Source organism: Heteronotia binoei, chromosome 4 (genome assembly GCF_032191835.1).
Source record: "Heteronotia binoei isolate CCM8104 ecotype False Entrance Well chromosome 4, APGP_CSIRO_Hbin_v1, whole genome shotgun sequence".
In the NCBI taxonomy this organism is placed as follows: Eukaryota; Metazoa; Chordata; class Lepidosauria; order Squamata; family Gekkonidae; genus Heteronotia; species Heteronotia binoei.
In genome coordinates, this window is record NC_083226.1 from 127048902 (window position 1) to 127069477 (window position 20576).

General features: G+C 41.7%; 1 non-coding gene across 1 annotated transcript; it reads right to left on the reverse strand.

The window, feature by feature from the left end:
* Positions 1–496: 496 nt before the first annotated feature.
* TRNAI-GAU (transfer RNA isoleucine (anticodon GAU)) lies at positions 497–563 on the reverse strand. Its single transcript has one exon. It is a non-coding gene; the product is annotated as a tRNA-Ile (tRNA).
* Positions 564–20576: the final 20013 nt, after the last annotated feature.

Here is a 20576-nt window from a genome sequence, read left to right on the forward strand (position 1 = left end):
GTCAAGGGTAACAGCTAAAATGGCCTATTTTTCAAGGGTAAATTACATCACATGTGGTATTCCAAATATCCAATGAGAAATGAGGGTGTCAAATACCTTCAAACCCCCCAAAAGGAGTTTTAATTACAAGTTTCCCTTGAAGCTCAGCAAGAGGTGATGAATTTCTATGTGTTGAAAGGGATACCCATTCATCAGGTGTTCGAAGATGTTTACTTTGATGGCCTTTAGCACTAATGAAAGGAAAATACAGATTCTAAAATAAAGCTTTCCTGACATAAATGTGAGACCAGATTGGAGATATACCACACATTCATCCATAACAAGATGGCACTTAGCCTTTAACCTTTGTGTTTGAATATATGAACATATGAAGCTGCCTTATACTGAATCAGACCCTCGGTCCATCAAAGTCAGTATTGTCTACTCAGACTGGCAGCAGCTCTCCAGGGTCTCAAGCTGAGGTTTTTCATGTCTATTTGCCTGGACCCTTTTTAGTTGGAGATGCCAGGGATTGAACCTGGGACCTTCTGCTTATCAAGCAGATGCTCTACCACTGAGCCACCGTCCCTCCCCAGCAGTGTTTCTGCTGTCTTTCCTGAGAGACAGCAGACCAAGAACATCACTAGGAAATACATGTCCTTTTGTTTTTCCTTGCAGCAACAGCAATTAACAGGCAACTTTTATTACCTTTTATTGTTATCCAGACCAAATGGTCTTCCAATTTATTACACTATTTCACCATTTGATCCTATCTTTGTATCAGTTTACACTCTTAACCCACCAACTACATGTATTTCAGCCTACTGTATCCCATCTCCTCGTCTGAAGAAGTATGCATGCATATGAAAGCTTACATTCTTAATAAAACTTTGTCTTAAAGGTGCAACTTGACTCCTACTTTGTCCTACTGCTTCAGTAGAACTGCCCACTTGGATCAATCCAGACCATTTGTTTCGGAATTGCTGGGGTGCTTGTGTCCTTTTGCTGTTTATGATTTGAGAACCAGGTTTGGATGAGGTTGCCAAAGGGTGAAGGAATATTTCAGCATTACCCACAATATTTTCTCTCTGGACCTGGGTTTCTCCATTCCCAGGATAAGAAAATTGATGCCTTTTATAGCCTTTCAGCAAAGCCAAAAGACTTGGTGTCATGCTGGCTTGCCCACGGGCCTAGAGATTTGATCAAATTTGCCTCTCTTCTATGGAAAAAAGACCATCCCATTCAGGTGGGTATATGCTGTATCATATTCCAGGGCTGCATTGCTATATCATATTCCAGGGGTGCACTGCTGGGTATCAGGACCTCCAAGGAATACCAGGTGGTTTGCAATGGCAAACACCACTGAAGCTCTCGTGTCTTTAAAACTCGATGTGGTTGTCCTTAGGGCCAGGAATGAACTGACTCATGAATTATAGTTCATGACAAAGTTTGGCTGGTTCATGGTTCACAAAGTGAAGTTTGTGGTGGGTCCATGAACTTTGAAACTGTTCATGGAGGTTTGTGCTGATTTGTGAATGGATACATTTTCAGACAGACTGTCTCTGCTCAATCAAAATGTTTACTGAACTTCAAAGCAAGGGGGGCAGAACTTGGAGGACTTGTAGAGGAACATCTGGGGGAGGACTCCCGGGACTTTGATGTCTCTAGCTTGCACAGGATCTGTTCTATACAATTCTGAACCTGTGCATGTCAAAATATATACCTGTCAATGACAGGTGGACATTTTGATAGACACAGGTTCAGGAGTGTATAGAATTAATCCTGTGCAATCTAGAGACACCAAACTCACAGGGGATCTCTGACTGGCATGTAAGCAAAAATGCCCTCAAAACGAGGTTGGGGAATTGACAGGTGGGCATCTGGCTTAAAAAGGATCTTTGAATCTATGTATATAGGATACACATCCAGAAATTATTGCTTAAATTTACCAGGGACACTAATTAAGTAAAAACAATTAAAATTTTACTGTAGATAAATATATAGACACACATACAAGATAATAAACTCATAAAACATACACACAGTCCTAAGAAAAATAGAGAGAGATTCAGAGACAACACAAGGATGGACAAACAGGGTGATAATTACCGATTGTAGTCTTCAAGGAAGGCTCCAATGGTGACAAAAGGGGACTAGGAGGAGGGGACCCTCAACTGATCAGGAATCGGGGATGGATCTAGACAGCGGAACTGGGGTACTGCTAGATGCACACCTGTGTGGAGCTGGGTCACAGGTTATAAGAACTACTTTGAGCCCTTAGGGGATGGGAGGTACAGGGGCGGATGACAGTGTTCAGCTGGTACATGACCTCAGAAAAAGGGGAGGCTCTGAAATGACCATAAGGGCTGGACTTATGCAGTACCCAATAGCCAGTTAATTGGCGGTCCCTGATTGGATGCTTATAGCTAGCCAATGAGCAGACTTGGCCTTAGTTACCTGATTGGACTTCCAGGTAACAATGGGTCAAGGGGGAGGCTCCAGGATAACCATTAAGGGAAAGAATGAGAAAAATTATTAAGGTGGAGGGTACTTAAGTCTATCAAACTTATCTAAAAAGGTGACAATAGATGGCCAAATTGCTACCTAGGTAACACCCGGTCTATACAAAGAAACTTGGCTCTGGGTGAAGATGTTCTTCCTCCTCTTCAATCGAATTCCATTGGACAAAGGCTTAGGCGGTCTGACAGGATCCACACCTAAGATAACCTTGATGGCTTTATGCATAGGTGACATCTGTTGAGTACGTGAGCCTCCCGCTTCGCTGTGATGGAGTCTGGCACTGCAGGAAGATAGCTGCTGGTGGTGTTAGTCTCCCAAGATGGATTCTATGGTCGAGGCTGGAAACTGCTTGTCTGGACAGTTCCTGGTGGCGCACCTTCTTCCACTACAACTTCCGAGATGGGGATCACACGGAGCGATTCGAAACCATCTGTTCTCCTGGTTAGCACTCCTCAAGAGATACAGAGTGCTGCTGCAACGCTATGGCTGTTAGTACTCATAAGTCCCTTCCAGTTTGGTAGACAAAGCCCACGTTCTCCTGGCAGATGTGTGTGAGTTGAGTCTCCAGGCACCCTGGCAACCAAGCGGGTGAATACAATGTTCTGGAATTAGGGGTATTTTTCTCAGAGGCACTCCCAGTGTGCTCAGATGCTTCCAGGAAAGTGCTTTCTGGTGGAAATGACAGGTGGTCATTTCCCCAGAAAGCACTTTTCATGGGCCCATTCTTTGGGGGGGGGGCAAAACTTGGACCTCATAAATCCAATCCTTACAAAACTTGAAGGACAGGTAGGGGAGAGTCAGCTGAAAATCCCCTATAAGTTTTGTGTACCTAGTACACCAGGTGGGCCATTCTGCTGACTCACAAACCAAACTAGTTCATTTAGCCCCTAAAAGTTCATGATAGTTTGTGGTTCGCAAACCGGGCATGTCACAAACCACAGATCAAACCAAGTCATATTTTCCTGGTTCATGACCATCTCTAGTTACCATTAGTCAGCTGTGACTTGACAGCACTTTTCACCACCAACTAGCATTGCATTGCTGATTCCAGGAATGTCAATAATTGTCCTACTGCCCCTGAGAGTATTAGAGAGCACTTGTCAGCAGGTCTACTCAGAAGTGGGTCCCATGTTATTCAGTGGGTCTCACTCCCAGCTAAATGTTCTTAAGTACTCCAACCTTAAAATATGCCTGTGAAGTACTTCAATGAATCTTTTAGCAGTTAGCTAAGTTCAAGTTTATGCTGTAGATGTAGCTCACATTCTTTGTTAAAGAATAGAAACAATCAAGAATCATTGCCTTTCTCTGCTTTCCTTTTGAGGAATTTTTCTTGAGAATTTCAAATGCAGGAAAATGCTGTAAACATTCAAAGCCCTTGTTAATAAAATGTCCCTGGCAGATTTTATTAACTTAATTTTAAGCACATTGTGTTTTGCATTTTTATAAGTCTAAGGGGTATTGTTTGCTAATTCATTGGAATGAAGCTTCATTCTAGTCTTACACATTTTAAGCCTTTTATTTATGGCCCATTTTTCCAACACTGGGACCATTTGTTCTTTTATGCCTCTGTATTTATGGGTTGCTCTGCTTACTCTGGTGTCTGTTAATGTAACATCAATAATGTGCAGTCCAGTTGACTTTCTGTTTCTGGAAGTGATTCAAATAAAAACAACCCAAGGAGTGGAACTTGAGAACAGGTACAAGAAAGAAAGATAACTTGCTAAAAGAAGGTCACATAAGCAAATAAAAAGCCAGAGTCATTAGGCTAATTTTGCAAGTTCAAGGCCATTTGTATAAAAACTTAATCAGCCTCATAAAAGCCTTTCATGTATTTAATCACTTAAAACAAAACTATATTGTGATGAACAATAATCCCACTGGCCTTTATCTTTGTAGTTCATTGGACACAATTTACCACAAACATTACCACATTATACAAATTCTTCTAAAACAGAAGGAGTTTTGTAAGACCAGGCTGTGCTTTGGATCCTAAGCATCATGAATAGAGTCACACTGGAAGAAGGCAAATTCCCCACCTTCCCCTCTCATAGCAGTCTTCATTTTTTCCACGAATTGGAAATTAGTATGGTGGGTAATGGTTAAACTCTTCCATCATGGCTGAAACCCTCCTCCTACCTCATGACTATGGTTTACTCTTTTAAAACATGGGAGACACTTTAGTTGAAATATGAATATCAGATCAAGTTTCACCAATGCAGATCACAACTAGAGATGGGCACTAACCAGAAAAATGGTGGTTTGTATTGACTCATGGTTCATTTAATTGCTCAAACCAGTGGTTTGTGTTAGGTCATGGGTCATTTAATTTCCTGAATCAAATGAATCACCAAGGAAAACAGTCAGTTCATTTTCCAGTTTGGGCATTGCACAATAAAATGAACTGGTTTGTAACAAACCATAAACCTGCCCAGTTCATGCTCAAACCATGGTTAATTTTTTGGTTAGTGCCCATCTCAAATCAGGACAGTGCCACAAAACAAATCTATTTCTCTGTAAAAATATAATTTTTATAATTGCACATTTTTTATAATTGCACATTTTTTTTATAATTGCACATTTTTTTATAATTGCACATTCATAAATAATCCTTGTAAGTTTATATTATAAATAATCCTTGTAAGCCTAGAGAGCCAGTTTGGTGTAGTGGTTAAGTGTGTGGACTCTTATCTGGGAGAACCGGATTTGATTCCCCACTCCTCCACTTGCAGCTGCTGGAATGGCTTTGGGTCAGCCATAGCTATCACAGAGCTCTCCTTGAAAGGGCAGCTTCTGGGAGAGCTTCTCTCAGCCCCACCTACCTCACAGGGTGTCTGTTGTGGGGGAGGAAGATAAAGGAGATTGTGAGCTGCTCTGAGACTCTGAGATTTGGAGTGGAGGGTGGGATATAAATCCAATATCATCATCATCATCATCATCATCATCATCATCATCATCATCATCATCATCATCATCATCATCATCATCAATATTATTATTATTATTATTATTATTATTATTATTATTATTATTATTATTATTTTGTAAACAACATGAAGGTATGGCAAGAATTACACATTAAGGCACCATGGGCATAATTGATGGCACATTCCTTGTGATAGCCCATACCATAAGAAGTACACAGGAGAGAACGTTTTCTCAATACTCACAGTCACCATTTTTTGTGAATGTAATAATGTCAATAATTTGGTGTAGGAATGTGTACCCTCAAAAATTGGTGTATGTGACTGTGGCATATTAAATGAAACTCAAAATGGTGAGTGTGCAAACCAGGAAAGTCATGTGTAGCACACTCCCTGTACAAGGTAGAATCATGAAAATCATAACAACAAAAAAGGACTAATCCCCCCCCCCCCCAGTGTATCTAAATTGTCAAAAGATTAAATTAAAAGCTAATCAACATGAGCTTTGTGGGAAGTAAGTGTAAAAAGATGACTATATGCTTATGCTATCACTTTATTATTGAAAACACCATTGGACATCTGCTCTATGGTACAAATTTTGTTAGTAGTAGAAAGGTGATAAATTGGCAGTTCAATCCTATGCAGAGTTACTCTAATTAAATTAATGGATTTTGTAATAATTCTGCATAGGATTGAACTGCTGATAGGAGTTACTGACAGAAAGTTGTGTCAAAAAAGTTATTCCAAGTATTTCAATTAATTTCTACTGCCATCTTGAAGAAGAGGAATTATTAGAATGTCTTTACCAAACACTCTGAGAAGGAGAATGGGAAAGCCCTTCACATCATAGCTGATAAGAATGGAAAACAGTACAAATGGGGAAGAATTTTTGTGGGAATCATTATTAGGACTGCTCCAAATAGTCTCCGGTTTCAGCCCAAATATAAACTAGCAGTTTCAGCAGGATAGATATCAAGCCCAAATCCACTATCCCCATTTGCTTGAAAAGTAAGACTTAGGGTTTATTTTGTTTGTTTGGTTTGTGAAGACTAGTGTGTCCCCCCCCCCTCCTGTACACTTTGTTAATAAAAGCCAAGGCCATCTTAAATTCACATACAAGTTAAAGTTATGTTTAGTTTTTAAAAATCATTTTGTCTAGAGCCCTTTTTTGAAGAGGGGGTCATCTTACATTCAGGGTCAACTTCCTTTCAAGTAAGCATGGGAGTATTCATTGGATTAAAAATTCTACTCAGTGTTATTTGTCCCTAGTTTGCTGGCTATTCTTTCTTCTTCCTATCTAGATTTACAGCATCTAATCTGTATCTCAAAATGTAAATGATGGCATCACAGTTTTAGGGAATCAAACATATCTGGTTACACTCTGTAGACAGTGGAAATGAACAAATGTTCTTACAAGGATTGCTTAAAAAATCAGTAGATTGAAAAGTGTTTCAGGAGACCCACATTTGTAAAAACCTGAGTCATTCTAGCTCAGCTCTAGTTACCTTAGATGCTAACACATAACCAGATTCAAATATAATTAATGAGAGTGATGGAATAGAAGATGTATGTATACATGCATCATGCAAATTATTTTTTGCTGCAGTCAGACTAGATCTTAGTCAAATCATAATCCTGCTCTTAACTGAGAAATCCATTATTCTATACCAGCTAAGGTGCCCTTTCCCCCTCTGAAACACATTTTCACTGATCAAACTGAATAGAACCCCCTCTTATTTGTGTGAATACTGAAAATTCTTTGAAAGGAAAATTAATTACAAGTCTCATAATGGTAGACAAATTGAAATACAAGTGATATACAACATTTCTGACAATATGAGAATGACCTGGCCATCAATCAGCTTCTGTACAGCTCTATATTTAATTTAGAAGTATGAGGTAATTTTCTTCATTCTGTGTCTTTAATATAAGTTCACCAATTTTTCTCTTTCTTTCTCTTTTGTTTCTGCTTTGTGACAAACCCAACGGATTACACACAAATGAATTTAGTTATTCACAGTCACTCTGGACCCACACTGCCAGTCTTGAAGTAATTGAGAATTACATTCTTTTGAAACGGGTAGGCAAGAAACCCACCACCTCCTTCTTTTGAGAAGGAGCAGTAATTCTTGGTGATGGTGGAAAATGCCATCAAGTCTCAGCTGACTTAGGCCGAGGTCAGATGTACATAAACTGATGAGATGGGCATGGATGAAAGCCAGATGCATGTCAGATTTTATGCGGTTGTCCAAACATCAGCATCTGGCAATGGTTGTTGGCTCGTTTGTGTCCCAAACTGCCACGACTGAGACGCGGACTTTTTTGATAGTACATTAAATCTGGAATAAGAATGCTTCCGACGACTCCCAAGCATACTTTCTATGTTTGAATGCTCCATTGTAGCTGACTCGTCACAAGTGCACATCTGCTTCCCTGCGAGAGCCCACTCCAAATGATATCATTGCGCCAGCAATTGTTGACTCAGCCTTCCAACCTTCCGAGGTCGGTAAAATATGTACCCAACTTGCTGGGGGGGGGGGAAGTGTAATGACCGGGGAAGGCAATGGCAAACCACCCCGTAAAAGGTGTGCTGTGAAAACTTTGTGAAAGCAGCATCACCCCAGAGTCGAAAACAACTGGTGCTTGCACAGGGAACCTTTCCTAAATGGGGGAGGGGGGCAGATCAGCCACCCTTGCCTTCTCCCTACCAGGCAGAGAGATGGCAAAGAGAGTTCCTGTGCTCCCCCCCTCCATTTAAACACCCTAGTAGGGTGTTCATTTTTTTGTGACAGTCTACGTTGTTTGATGCCCATTCTGGCCTGTTCCAGCCCATTCCGGCTTTTACCCTGTCCCGTTTAAATGGGGGGGGGGGGAGGAAGATGACCCACCTTTGCTGTCTCCCCGCCTGGTGGAAACACAGCAAAGAGAGTTGCTGTGCTCTCCCCCCATTTTAACACCACAGCGGCATGTTTAAATGCGGGGGGGGGGGGAGGAAGATGGCCCACCTTTGCTATCTCCCCGCCAGGCGGAGAGACAGCAAAGAGAACTCCTGGGCTTCCCCTCCCTGGCTGGGTGTTTAAATTGGGGGGGGGGGGGCAGATCGCCCACCTTTTCTGGCACCTTTAAAAAAAAAAAAAGCCAAGCACGATATCCCATGGTACTGCGGAATACCATCTCAAAAAATGAGGTCCGGTTGAGACCTCTGATCAACCAACAACAGGACCAATGCTGCTTAGGATGGAGGGATGTCTGATCAGGAAATTCGTTGCAAAAAGCTGCGACGGTATAATAGCGACAGGTTAGGGATGGATTTAATGGTGAGTGTGACCGTGGCCTTAGTGACCCACTGAGGTTTTCAAGGCAAGAGACTTTAAGAGGTGATTTGGCACTGAACTGCCTCTGCATTGCAACCCTGGACTTACTTGGTAGTCTCCTGTCCAAATACTAACCAGGACTGACTGCTTAGTTTTCAAGATCTGAAAAAAAATTAGGCTAGCTTGGGCTTTCCAGGTCATTAATTCCTAAATTTCTGAAATGTTGTGATCATTCCCTTTTGAGAGAAATGACATTGTACTTATGGGGAAACAAACTGGGCTCCATTAAGGTAACAGGGAAGGATAAGTGGGTGAGGAGAGATAAGTTTCTGATGATATGACAACAGTGATATAGATGCAGCAATAGATTGTTCTCATATGTTGAAATTATACTCCTCAGACATCCCCTCATGATCTATGATCCACTTCATCTTAATTCAGCACTACATATGGGATCAAAATTGTCACTAAGGGGACTGTGTCCCTGTAGATTCTCCTGGACCACTCAGTGGCCTTTAATTTGATCAACCATAGTATCCTTCTGGATAGTTAGTTGGAATGGACACCAAGCTTTGGTAGTTCTGCTCTTACTTGATGGCTCATTCTTGAAGGTTTTGCTTGAGGATTGTGGCATTTATCCTATTGTGCCCACTGGGTTCAATCTTGTCCCTTCCCCAAGCTGTTTTACATTTATCTGAAACCACTAGGAGAGCTTGCCTGGGGATTTGGGGTGAGAGACAATGATATGTGGATGGTACTTAATTCTATTTCTCCTTTAGGGGTGGGTCTGTGGAAGTCCTGAGTGGATAAGGTAATAGAAGGATGTGGACTAATGGACTGAAGCTCAGTAAACAAGACTGAGTTAGCCTGCCTGGAACATGTTACACTCCATTTGAAGAAGCTGGTTCATAGCTTGGACATGCCACTGGGTCCTGGCTTAAGGTTGGAGGCTCAGGTCTCCTACATGGGACATAGCATCTTTTATCAGCTTCAGCTGATACCTCAGTTATGGCCATTCCTTAAATAGTGTGATTTAGCCACTGTGTTCAGATCACATCTAAGTTAAATTATTATAGTGTACTCTATATGGTGATGGCTTTGAAAATGGTCCAGAAACTGGAGTTGATCCAAAATGTGGTACCCTGGCATTAGTTAGAAGTTGGTTTTATCCTGTAGGTTTTATCTTTCCAGATGTTTTATGGTCTGCTTCTGATCTGAGGTCTGTTTTATGGATTGTTTTATGCTGGTTTTATGTCTCTGGTTTTGTTTTAATGGTGTGATTGTTTTTATATTTATAATTTACTATTAAATCACATTAATTAAAGCATATAATAAACCATCTCTACTTAATAGCAGCTCATCAGTCAAATATAATCTCCCTCATGATAACCTTAAGCCAGGATCAAAGCATCTCATGAAACCTGTCATTCTAGGGCAGAGGTTCCCAACATATTGCCTCTGGGTGCCATGGCCCTCACCAACCCACTAAAAGTTTTAGAAAGTGAGCAGGACAAGGAGGGCTTTTACCCCGCAATACTTCTGATTGGCCAGTGGAGATTAGGTGGGCTGTGCAGGTTTTAAAAGATGCTGCATTGGCAGTAGTTACCACCATAACACATGAAAGGAAGGAAGAAAAGCTGTAGCAGCCATTTTGTGGCTAACTCTGTGGCTCATTTTGTGGCTCTTGCACAATCCAGCACAGTGTCAGAATTCCCAAGGTGCCCACAGGCTCCAAAACTTGGGGACCCATGTTCTAAAGCTTCTCAGAACACAAGCACCTTCTTGCAGGCTTTATGAACTGTGACAGGGATGGAACAACCCAACTTCCTGTGGCAGTGCATTCCAAAACATCAGGGCTATAGCCAAGAAAGCCCATTTGAATCCTCCTAAGGGAAAGGCGTGAGAAGAAAAGGTGGCCTTTAAAAAAAAATCTAGTGCAAAAATTCATACAGACAACAGCCCGAGATAAATCAGTGTTTGGAAAGTAGTTGTTCAAAAACAGAATTTACCTTACTCACAATGCCTGCTTTCTTTTGAGCTGAGTACCCTACTGTATCACACTGATTATTTGTTTGCTATTTAAAGTGAAATATTGTGAGGATCAGCACATTGGTGCCAAACCTCATGGTGAATGGCCAGGGTACTTCTGTTAGCTTTCACTCACAAGGCATTGGTTCGCTTGGATTATGTATGCCCCAAGGCCATCATGGACAGGTCATGCATCACTTATAATGAACATTGGACTGTATACCCTGCTTTTGAACCTGTGAAGCTGGCAGTGACATGAATCAATTGGTGGCAATCGTGCACAAAGAATTTATTCTCCAGTGTAAAGTGCATAGTGAATACATACTTAGCTTTGGGAAGCATGGAGGCAAAATGGAGTAAAATACTATATGAGCATTCCATTCAGCTACCATCTTCCTCAGTAATAATAATAATAAAAGAAAGCACCTCTTTTGTAAGACATTTTTGTCTGTCTAGGTGCATTGGCAGTCAGGGAGGGAAGGGGGCATCCATAGCAAAACAATGCAAGACTATGAATGAACTATGTAATCCAGACTGAAATAACCTCATAAATTTTTACAGACTCAGTCATACAAAATGGGCATGGCATGAACAGAAAGACAAGCCATGCAGTTTTCTCCTTCTCCTCGCCAGAAATGAGACCCACTTTTAAAGTCATTAATGAAAATATGTATTTTGTGAACATCTATACAGGCGACAGCTACAGTAAGAGAACACATATGCACAAAACATTTTGGAAATATAGAATATATTCTATATACAATATAGAAGAATGTCAGTTGTTTAATAAACATTGGGTGGAGGGCAATATAGATATTGCAGGTTGCTACTTCTCATCTACCCTTACCTTGATAGCCCAAACTAGCCTAATCTTGTCAGATCTTGGAAGCTAAGCAGGGTCAGCTGGTATTTGGATGGGAGACCTCCAAGGAATGCCAAAGTTGCGATGCAGAGGCAGGCAATGGCAAAACACCTCTGAATATCTCTTGCTTTAAACATCCTATGGGTTGCCATAACTCAGCTGTGACTTTATGGCAACAAGAACAACAACTTACCATCTATGATCTGAATAGAAAAGTCATCACTCACATTGTCAATAAATTAATAACTCGTCCAGTTGTATGCTTTGATTTCTCTAAAGGCCTTAAATCCAAAAGCATCCATAACTGGGAATAATGGAATAGACCCCAATTATGAGAATATACATTTGGAGCTTTGCAACAAATTCAAAGGCAGATGCTTGGTCTGAACATTCCCCCCAACTTTCTTTCTGCTTGTTTCAAGAACACCTGTTTTTTCCTTTGTAGTGTAAATTGAACTCAGCAGACATTTCAAATAAAACCAGTAAAAACCCACTGGAAAAAGAAGATAACTTGTTGCGGGGTGGGGGAGAGAAAGAAAGAACACATACCATTCTTCAGCTGGAATGACCATATTACAGACAAAGTACTGTTTATCACAAGTGCCTTTAAATATAGCCACACTTATCCAAACACAATCCAGGTGAAAAGATCAACAAGCAGAAGTTGGATAGCATTACATGAAATCATTTTGGCACCAATCTAAAAAATGAAAATAGGCGGTCCCTTTATATTTATAAGGGACATGGTCTATTGAGTCCAACACTGAAGTGGAACTCTTTTCCCATGACACTACTTAAACGCTTTGAAAATGATGGTACTGGGGCTTGAATCAGGGACTACAGCTCTACTGCTGAGCTATGGATTTTCCCAGGGAATGGAGAATTACAAATCATTTGGCTAATAGAGGTTAAGGAAGTAGGGCAGTGCTCCAAAACTTCTTATTCAGCTTTTTTGTGCTTTGAAGCCACTGAAATGGGTAGTACAAGTCTTCAATCAGAACATGTCTTCACTAGAATTTCAGCTTGAAAAGGATCCTTAGGTTTTCATTCTTCCTACCATTGCAGGTACTAATTTGTATTAAAGATATTTGGCAACAGTTTTGGAGAAGTGTAAGAATATGCATTTATATATAAATTATTTTTCATTTATTTATTTAAATATGCATACCCCACTTTTTCCATGTGGGGTCATGGTGACTTATATTAAAAATCAGAACTAAATCACTAATTTTTCTCTCTGCTATCATCACTTTTTCTTAAGTGCCCTAGTGAACAGTAACACCTGATACGATATCCAATGAAGATTCTTTCTGGCTGGGTCCAGACCGGCAATTTGAGGTGACACAAGGACGGCCCCCAGATGGATTAAAAAATCAACTCCAGATGTGAACATCTGGAGACTGTCCTGCTCCCATACTCTCTCCATCCTCCAGCACTGTTGAAGCAACTGAAAAAAAAAAAACTACCACTTCTGAAATGTTAGCAAATCTCACAGTGCTTCCCTGCCACCTTTCCTGGCCATCTGAATGGCCAGGGAGCACCTGGGAAGCCCTGCTCAAGTGCCTGAGTGGTCTGATTGCTCCTCCAGCATGCATGCAGCCCATCCCTGTCCTGCCGCAGGCCCTGCACTGTCTGACTGCCTTGGGGGTGCTTCCTCTTCTGCTGGATTTCTTCCAGAATGGGAGGCTGCTGCCCCAAGACCCAGCATTTGTTTCTCTCCAAGGAGCCTGTTCTATATGATATAATATACCAGTAAAAAGGAGCAGGCTCTGGTGGATTCTAAATGGGAAACCCTGAGAGGGGTAACAGTTAAAAGATGATGCTCTGATGAAAGCAATTGGAACATGTGGAGAGAGGTATTTCTTCAGTTGTGTGACTCTCAGGTTTTAAAGACAATAACCAGCAAGTTGAACAGAACTTAGAAACAAACTGGTAGCCAATATAACTTTCTTAACACAGGGAATATAGGGTTGTACTGGCTGTTTCCTGACAATAACCAGGATGCTGCATACTGCAGTTGTACTTTCTGTGCAGTTTTCAAGGACAGACCCTTGTATAGTATATTGCAGTGTTCCAGCCATGAAGCTATAAAAGCATAGATCAGTATGGTTAGCTTGGGAACAGATAGGCAAACTAAAAGCAGCTGATTAGAGATTGGCGGATTTTGTAGTACTACATCAACTTGCTTCTCGAAGAGCATGACTTGGTAATAACTTTCCCAATCAATATCACCTCTGGCTTGCAGCTTCAGATTGTTGTGCCTTAGCCACCTGATCATGGTTCAAGTCATTGTTTCAGAACTATGATGGCTGCATCTAGAGGCTTAGTTCTAATCTATACATGCAGCAGAATGATATAATAATGTGGTGGCAGAATGCTGAAGTGGTAGAATGGAGAGTTACACTTCAGGCTGCATGTAAGGAATTACACTTTTACATTTCCCTTATGCTAATAATTCCCTGTAACAATCCCTGCTAGGCTCTTTTTGCAGCTGCTCCTATTTTGTGAAATAGTCTTTCAATTGTTAGAAAGTCTTTCATTTTATTGAGATTCTGAAAGCTGGGCAAGGCAGAATTATTCTGGAGGACTTTTGACACTGCATTTAAACTTTTAATAACATATGTTTATTTTTTAATTGATGTTTAGTTGCACAGCAGCCTGGATAGTGCAGTATGGCCTGAGGTTATCAGGCCTAGGGAGCTAAGCAGGCTGGGCCACTATTAGTACTTGGATGGGAGACCACCAGGCCTTGGATTCAGTGGGAGCTTACAGGAGCACAACTCCTGAACCTTTCTAAGGGTTTCCCCTGCTCCCCGCCTTGTCCATTGAACAGTAGATGCAGCTGCATAACAATCCCTGGATGAGCGCCACCACCTATTTTTCTACAAAACGACCCCTGGAGACCACCAAAGAAGACTGAGGTTGCTATGGCCTAGGAAGGCAATAACAGACCACCTTTGATGGCTTCTTGCACTGAAGACTCCATGGTTGGAGTTACTATGAGTTGGTTGCTACTAGACAGCACATTCTTCTTAGTTGGGCATCTATGTATATATAAAATTTCCCTATGGTGGTGGCCAAATGGAGCTCTCCCACTGCTTATGGATGCATTCCATGCACTCAATAAATAATTGGCCCCTCATGGCTCATTCAGCATATCTGTCCTCCCATTGGCTAACTCCCCTGCCCCCAGCTTCTGCAGATCCAGGAATGTTGAACAAACTGCCAAAACAGTCTTGCCTCAGAGGCAGATACATTCTCTGTCTCCTCTCTGTCAACTGGCCTCAGAAAAGGCTACCACTCTATTGCAGTCTCGTGAAAGGTGTCATGGTCACTGCCAGCAACATACCTCTGCCGCCCCATCAATGGCCCACACAGATGGCTTCCCAAAAAACACAGCTTCTGAAGGCCACTGAAATAGCCTGGCCCTGCTGGGAACATTTTGTCAGAGCCCATGGCTGCCACCTCTTTCCTGTCACTCCTTCCCTCCCTTCTCCCCTGTTATGTCTTGAAATATAAGCTAGTGTACCGCGTGGCGATCACTACAGAGGCTACCAGGGGAAACCCACTGGTCCCCGGATGTAGCTCGCTAAACGCTCCACCCAGCAAGATCTGTGGTGGGAAGTTTAACTGGCCAGGATTGGACTGGTCAAACTGGGGGCAGTTCCGGGGAATGTATATAAGTGGGACCCGGCCCACGTGTTCTCTCTCTTATAATGTACCACCGAACAAAGCATGTTGCCTTCAAACCGTCTCGTCACTCAGTACATTACATCCCCTCAGCCTCACCCCAGGATAGATAAGAATTGGGACACTGGGGAAGCTGCTAGAGGCTAGCTAGAGGCTGTTGCTAGGACAACAAGGTTACCTCTGTCAGTAAAGAGACCCCAATTATTTTTCTGACTGGCATGATTCAGCTAGCCCTGGCTGCTTGCTCCTGTTCAGCAGCAGCCCCCCTATAACAGCCAGGATGACTTAGCAGTTGCCAACTCCATGTTGGGAAATTCCTGCAGATTTGAGGGGTGGAGCCTGGAAAGGGTAGGGTTTGAGGAGGGGTGGAACCTCAGACTATGCCATAGACTTTGTCCTCCAAACCAGCCATTTCCTCCTGCGGAAAACTGTTGCCAATCTCCAGGTGAGGGCTAGAGATCACTCAGAATTACAACTGCTTTCCAGATGGCAAAGATCAGCTTCCCTTGAGGTGAGGGGGAGTGAATGCCTTCACTTGGGTAGGAAGAAAGCAAGGGTGGGGCACTCATCCAGAGCCACTTTCTAGAGCCTGTTGTATTTTTCTTCACAACAGGCCTTATTCCTAGTTATTTTTATAATGTTTGTAAACTTCTGAATCTTGGAGAAAGGGGGCTAAAATGATCTACATAAATAAATCATACTAGCCCAGTGAGCTAAGAATTAGGCTAGAATTTTTCTCCCCATGCTGTAGCTGTAACTGTTGTTTTTTGATTGTGGGGAATTTTTACATGAAGGATCTTCAAGAAATATGACTCCCTACCCTTGGCTGTTTGAAGTGGTACAGTTCATTCTACCACTTAAGCATTTTATCCTTTTGTTTTTGTTGTGTATTTAGGCATGAGAATAGATACACAAAACAGAGCCACATGCCATCATCCTCTTGATGATACCCAAACCCAAGAGCTCTGAAGGATCATTCAGAAGCCAGACATAAGATAGGTGACAAAATGGACCTTGTGGCACATCATGTGCCAGACACCAAACAGCTGTTTCTCTTTAGTAAAAAATATCTGTCTCCACTCAGACAGAAAAGACTGGCATAATCCTCCTTCTCTAATACATACTCCATATTCCAAGCAGTGGATAAGAATGAAGTAATCCTTGCATCAAAGACCATTAACAGCTATAAACATCTAAAATAGATCATGGGCATTCTGAAGCTACTCTGCTATAATACACTCTATCAGGAAACAAGTTGGAAACATCCTATAGTTAGACACATCATCCATAGTCAATGAAAGCTTCCTAAACAAAACTGCATTCTTCAATGTTTTCCAGAGAAGACTTCCCTCATTTACTAAAGAGCTAACAATTTTGATCAAGAGCCCCATTATCTTTTTAGCAATAACTTTCAATATGTTAAAAAACAGAGATATAGTTCTGATTTTGATCATCCAATATTTGAGTGCATACCGCTCATAGCTACTGATGTTTTCTTTTAAAAACACTAGCTTCAGAGCATTTGATACTAGACTTGAAAGATTTTCCTGGCAGCATTTTTTCCACCATAAAATGTGGCAATGTGGCTGCAGTTCTACTGGGACATAAAGCAATCAGTTGAGAAAGATGCTGTACTTTTTTATATGTTGTGTAGCATTTTCACTGATCATACCACTTTACACAGACAGCAGGCAATTTAACCTTGAGCTGTTAAGCTGCATAGACTGTTATTTTCTCCCCCACCCCACCCTCAGTGTTCTTCTTGTTGGTTGTCAGAGTTCTTTTTGGGATTTGACAAGGAGAAGTGCTAGAGACTTCCAAGAAAGAATGAAAAGGCTGAAACTTGACAGGCTTGTCCAAGCTCTCAACTTTTCCGTTTTTCTTGTTTTGTTTTTCCTTTAGCTTGCTTCTTGGAGCCAAGCAGAGAACTTAAGTTACTTTGGTCATCAGTCTCAGGACAGAATTGGATGTAACAGCAAAAGATCAGATAATGAACAGAGAACTGTTTTAAATGGGAAAATGACAGGAGGGAAGGAGGACTAGACTCTTCCCCCACCGGCTACTATCCCTCTCATTACCCTGCTTCCCAAGCTGATTGTTCTTTTCTCTGGGTTTATATTTGAGCTCAGGACCTGACTAGAAGAAAAGCAAAGACTGCAGATAAAGAATTGGGGCAGGAAAGGCAGTGGGCAAAAGTGTCCACTTCACTGACTTTTTCAGCAGCTTCTCCTATTCCAACTCCATTTGACAGATTTTTGGTAGTAACGTGTTTGAGGACCTGTCTTGGTTGTCATCCCAATAGTTCTGTTCTCAGCTAGTTGTCCCAACAGTTGACAGATAGTGAAGTTTATTTGGAGGGATTCAAGACATAGTAGGGAAGTACTGTTTACTAGCAGAGTAAGGCCAAACAAATGTGCTAGAACCCCTCAGGCTAGTCCTGCATATTTCTTCAATGATGTGCCATTCTGTTCATTTTGATCAAGAGCCCCATTATCTTTTTAGCAATAACCTTCAATATGTTAAAAAACAGGTAGGAAGGCACAATGGTTACAGACTATGAATAAGCCAAGCTGGAACTGTCTGTTGAAGCAGGAACTGTCTGTTGAAGCAAGTGCCATAACTGAATACTAAGGACTGGGTCCTAGGGTGCGAGGAATGTTGAGACTGGTGGAGAATACTAAGGACTGCAGCAAGAGCTTGGAGAGCTGGAACCTTTGTGGTGGGGAGCTGTTCATGCTGAAGGATGTGCTGATTTTTAGAAGCTGTTGAGTCCAACTGAGTGGGCCACCCATTCATGTAAGGAGAGTAGAGAGCCTGATATTGCATGAAATAATGACAAATACCATGGACTTAAGAATACGTACATCCTTGAGTCATGTACTTCTATCATCTATCTCCTGCACATCCATCTCTGGGAAACCCTAGTTTGGTTGCTATGGGAATTGTAGCTAAGGATATGGTTCTTTTATGTCTTCCACTTTACCCTGGCTGCTTTTCAAAATGCCACTGCTGGATGTTGTAAGACTCACGTGGCAAAAATCCACACAGCCCTCAAGGTTGCTATGTGGAGAAGGACCTAGGCAAAATCAGACTCCTCTTCATCACTAGCAGTTGGCAGCCTAGCTCCTACTCCACATTACAGTTTCTTCCCATACAGGTCCTGCAAACTCCAGCATCAGTGTTTAGGATTCTGTAGGATTCTCAAGGGTGGCAGGGAGGCTGGCAAAACACTGATTCTCTGTATATCATTACATGAGTTCTCATATGATTCAAGGTCCTGTGATCTTGGTTTTCCCACTCTTCCTTTAGTACTGGATTTAATTTGAACTTGTTTTTGATATCAAGGGGGTGGAGGGTTTCCCAGTTCAGCTTTTTTCTGTCCCCCCCTCCTGTTGGGAGGTGGAATTCATTGTTATGGGACTGGGGGAGGGAGGGTGGGTGTGAGGAATGCTGGTGTGAGGAATGTTGGGACTGGTGGAGAATATAATTTGATACTGCCCAAAGGGAGTAATTCCTTCTCATCTCAGTGATGTTTGGTATTCCCAATTGTGGTTGTTGCTGAATGTGGAAGCTGAGAGAGGAATTTTTTCCCATATGTTGATATATGGATATGCGGGTAAAAGCATATTTTAAATCCTAGGAAGTTATCTCTGGGGTACTTGGAGAGGGGGCAACATTATGATGTCAATGACAAGGCCGGATCTAGGGAAGGCAGAGGGGGGTGCTTGCCCCAGGTGCCACTGAAGGGGGGGGGGCAAATTGGGTATGGAGTCCATTCTATTATATGGGCCCATAAGGTAGAATGGGCCCATAAGGGGGCACCATTTTTAAATCCGCCCCCTCAAAAAACATGTAGATCCGGTCCTGGTCAATGAGGGGTATTGATTTTCTGTTTCATTCAAACTATCTAGATGATGATACCTTCTATTTTGTATTTGTTTTGCCCTCACCTATATTTTGTCCATATATTGGTTTTGTGCACTTGTTCTGGGGGTTTTCTGATTAAACAGTTTAATTTTTTTTAAAAAGTACTCAGAACTATAAAATATGAGTTAGTCATAATCAAAGGTTTTGTACAGACTGCTTCCTGTGGCATTTAGGCATTGTTGGGGACCGTACTGCAGGTTGTGCTGGATGGGCTTTCTATATGAACCAAAGGGGAAGGGCTTAAGAGGCTGTGGGGGAATGGCGTGCATGGCAGCCAACTTCATGGCTGATTCATTGACCACACCCCCAGAAGGATGGTGATGGTAGGAATAGTGATGTCTGCTGCTTCCAGGATGAATACCAGCTGTCTTCCCTCCATTAATCCAACAGGCAGATTGGCGAAGGTGCTGACAGCAGTTTAGCTGTCAGCCCCACCTGTTGTCCCCAGCCTATGCTGTGCCCAGACCTGCAGAACCTGTAATCAATAAAATTACCACCTGATTCTTTCAAGCATGGTGTGTCTGTGCCATCCTTCTCCCCCACCCCCATCCCCAGGCTGGTCCCTACTATGGGTACAATGCCTTTCCCTTATTGTTAAGTAATCACAAGTCTTTAATTTTTTTTTTTTTAATGTCAGAGAGTATAGCTTCTATATCACATGGGCAAACTAAACATTGTTTTCTTGCTTTTGTAGATTTTCCAGGCTGTGTGGTCATGGTCTTGACATTGTGAGACCTGACGTTTCGCTAGCAACTGTGACTGGCATCCTCAGAGGTGTAACACAGACATTTGGAGTTTCTTGCTTGCTTTCTTTACCTTGTTCCATATGATATTGGAGAGCTAGTTTGGTATAGTGGTTAAGTGTGCAAACTCTAGTATGAGAGTAGTGGGTTTAATTCCTGTGGTTTCAAACAATTTTATTAGTAACATATGGTAATAAATTTCAATTTCTTACATCATTAATGATTACTTTTTTATCTATCCCATATATTACTTTCTACCCACCCCACCCCCCGTTGGTGTTATATACTTAAAATCTTAATATTAAAGGTACCCTTAATTAATAACAACCAAAATTAATATCCTCCTCCCTCTTATACTTAGTAATTATCAAAAATTGTCCAATGTCCTTTTATTTTCCACTCTTTTTCTACGTATCTTCTGAACTTTTCCCACTCCATCTTAAATACTTCTAAATCATCGTCTCTTAAGGTTTTTGTTAACTTGTCCATTTCACTCCATGTCATAACTTTTACAATCCAATCCCATTTCTCTGGTATTTTTTCTTGCTTCCACAACTGCGCATATAATGTCCTAGCAGCTGAGAGAAAGTGC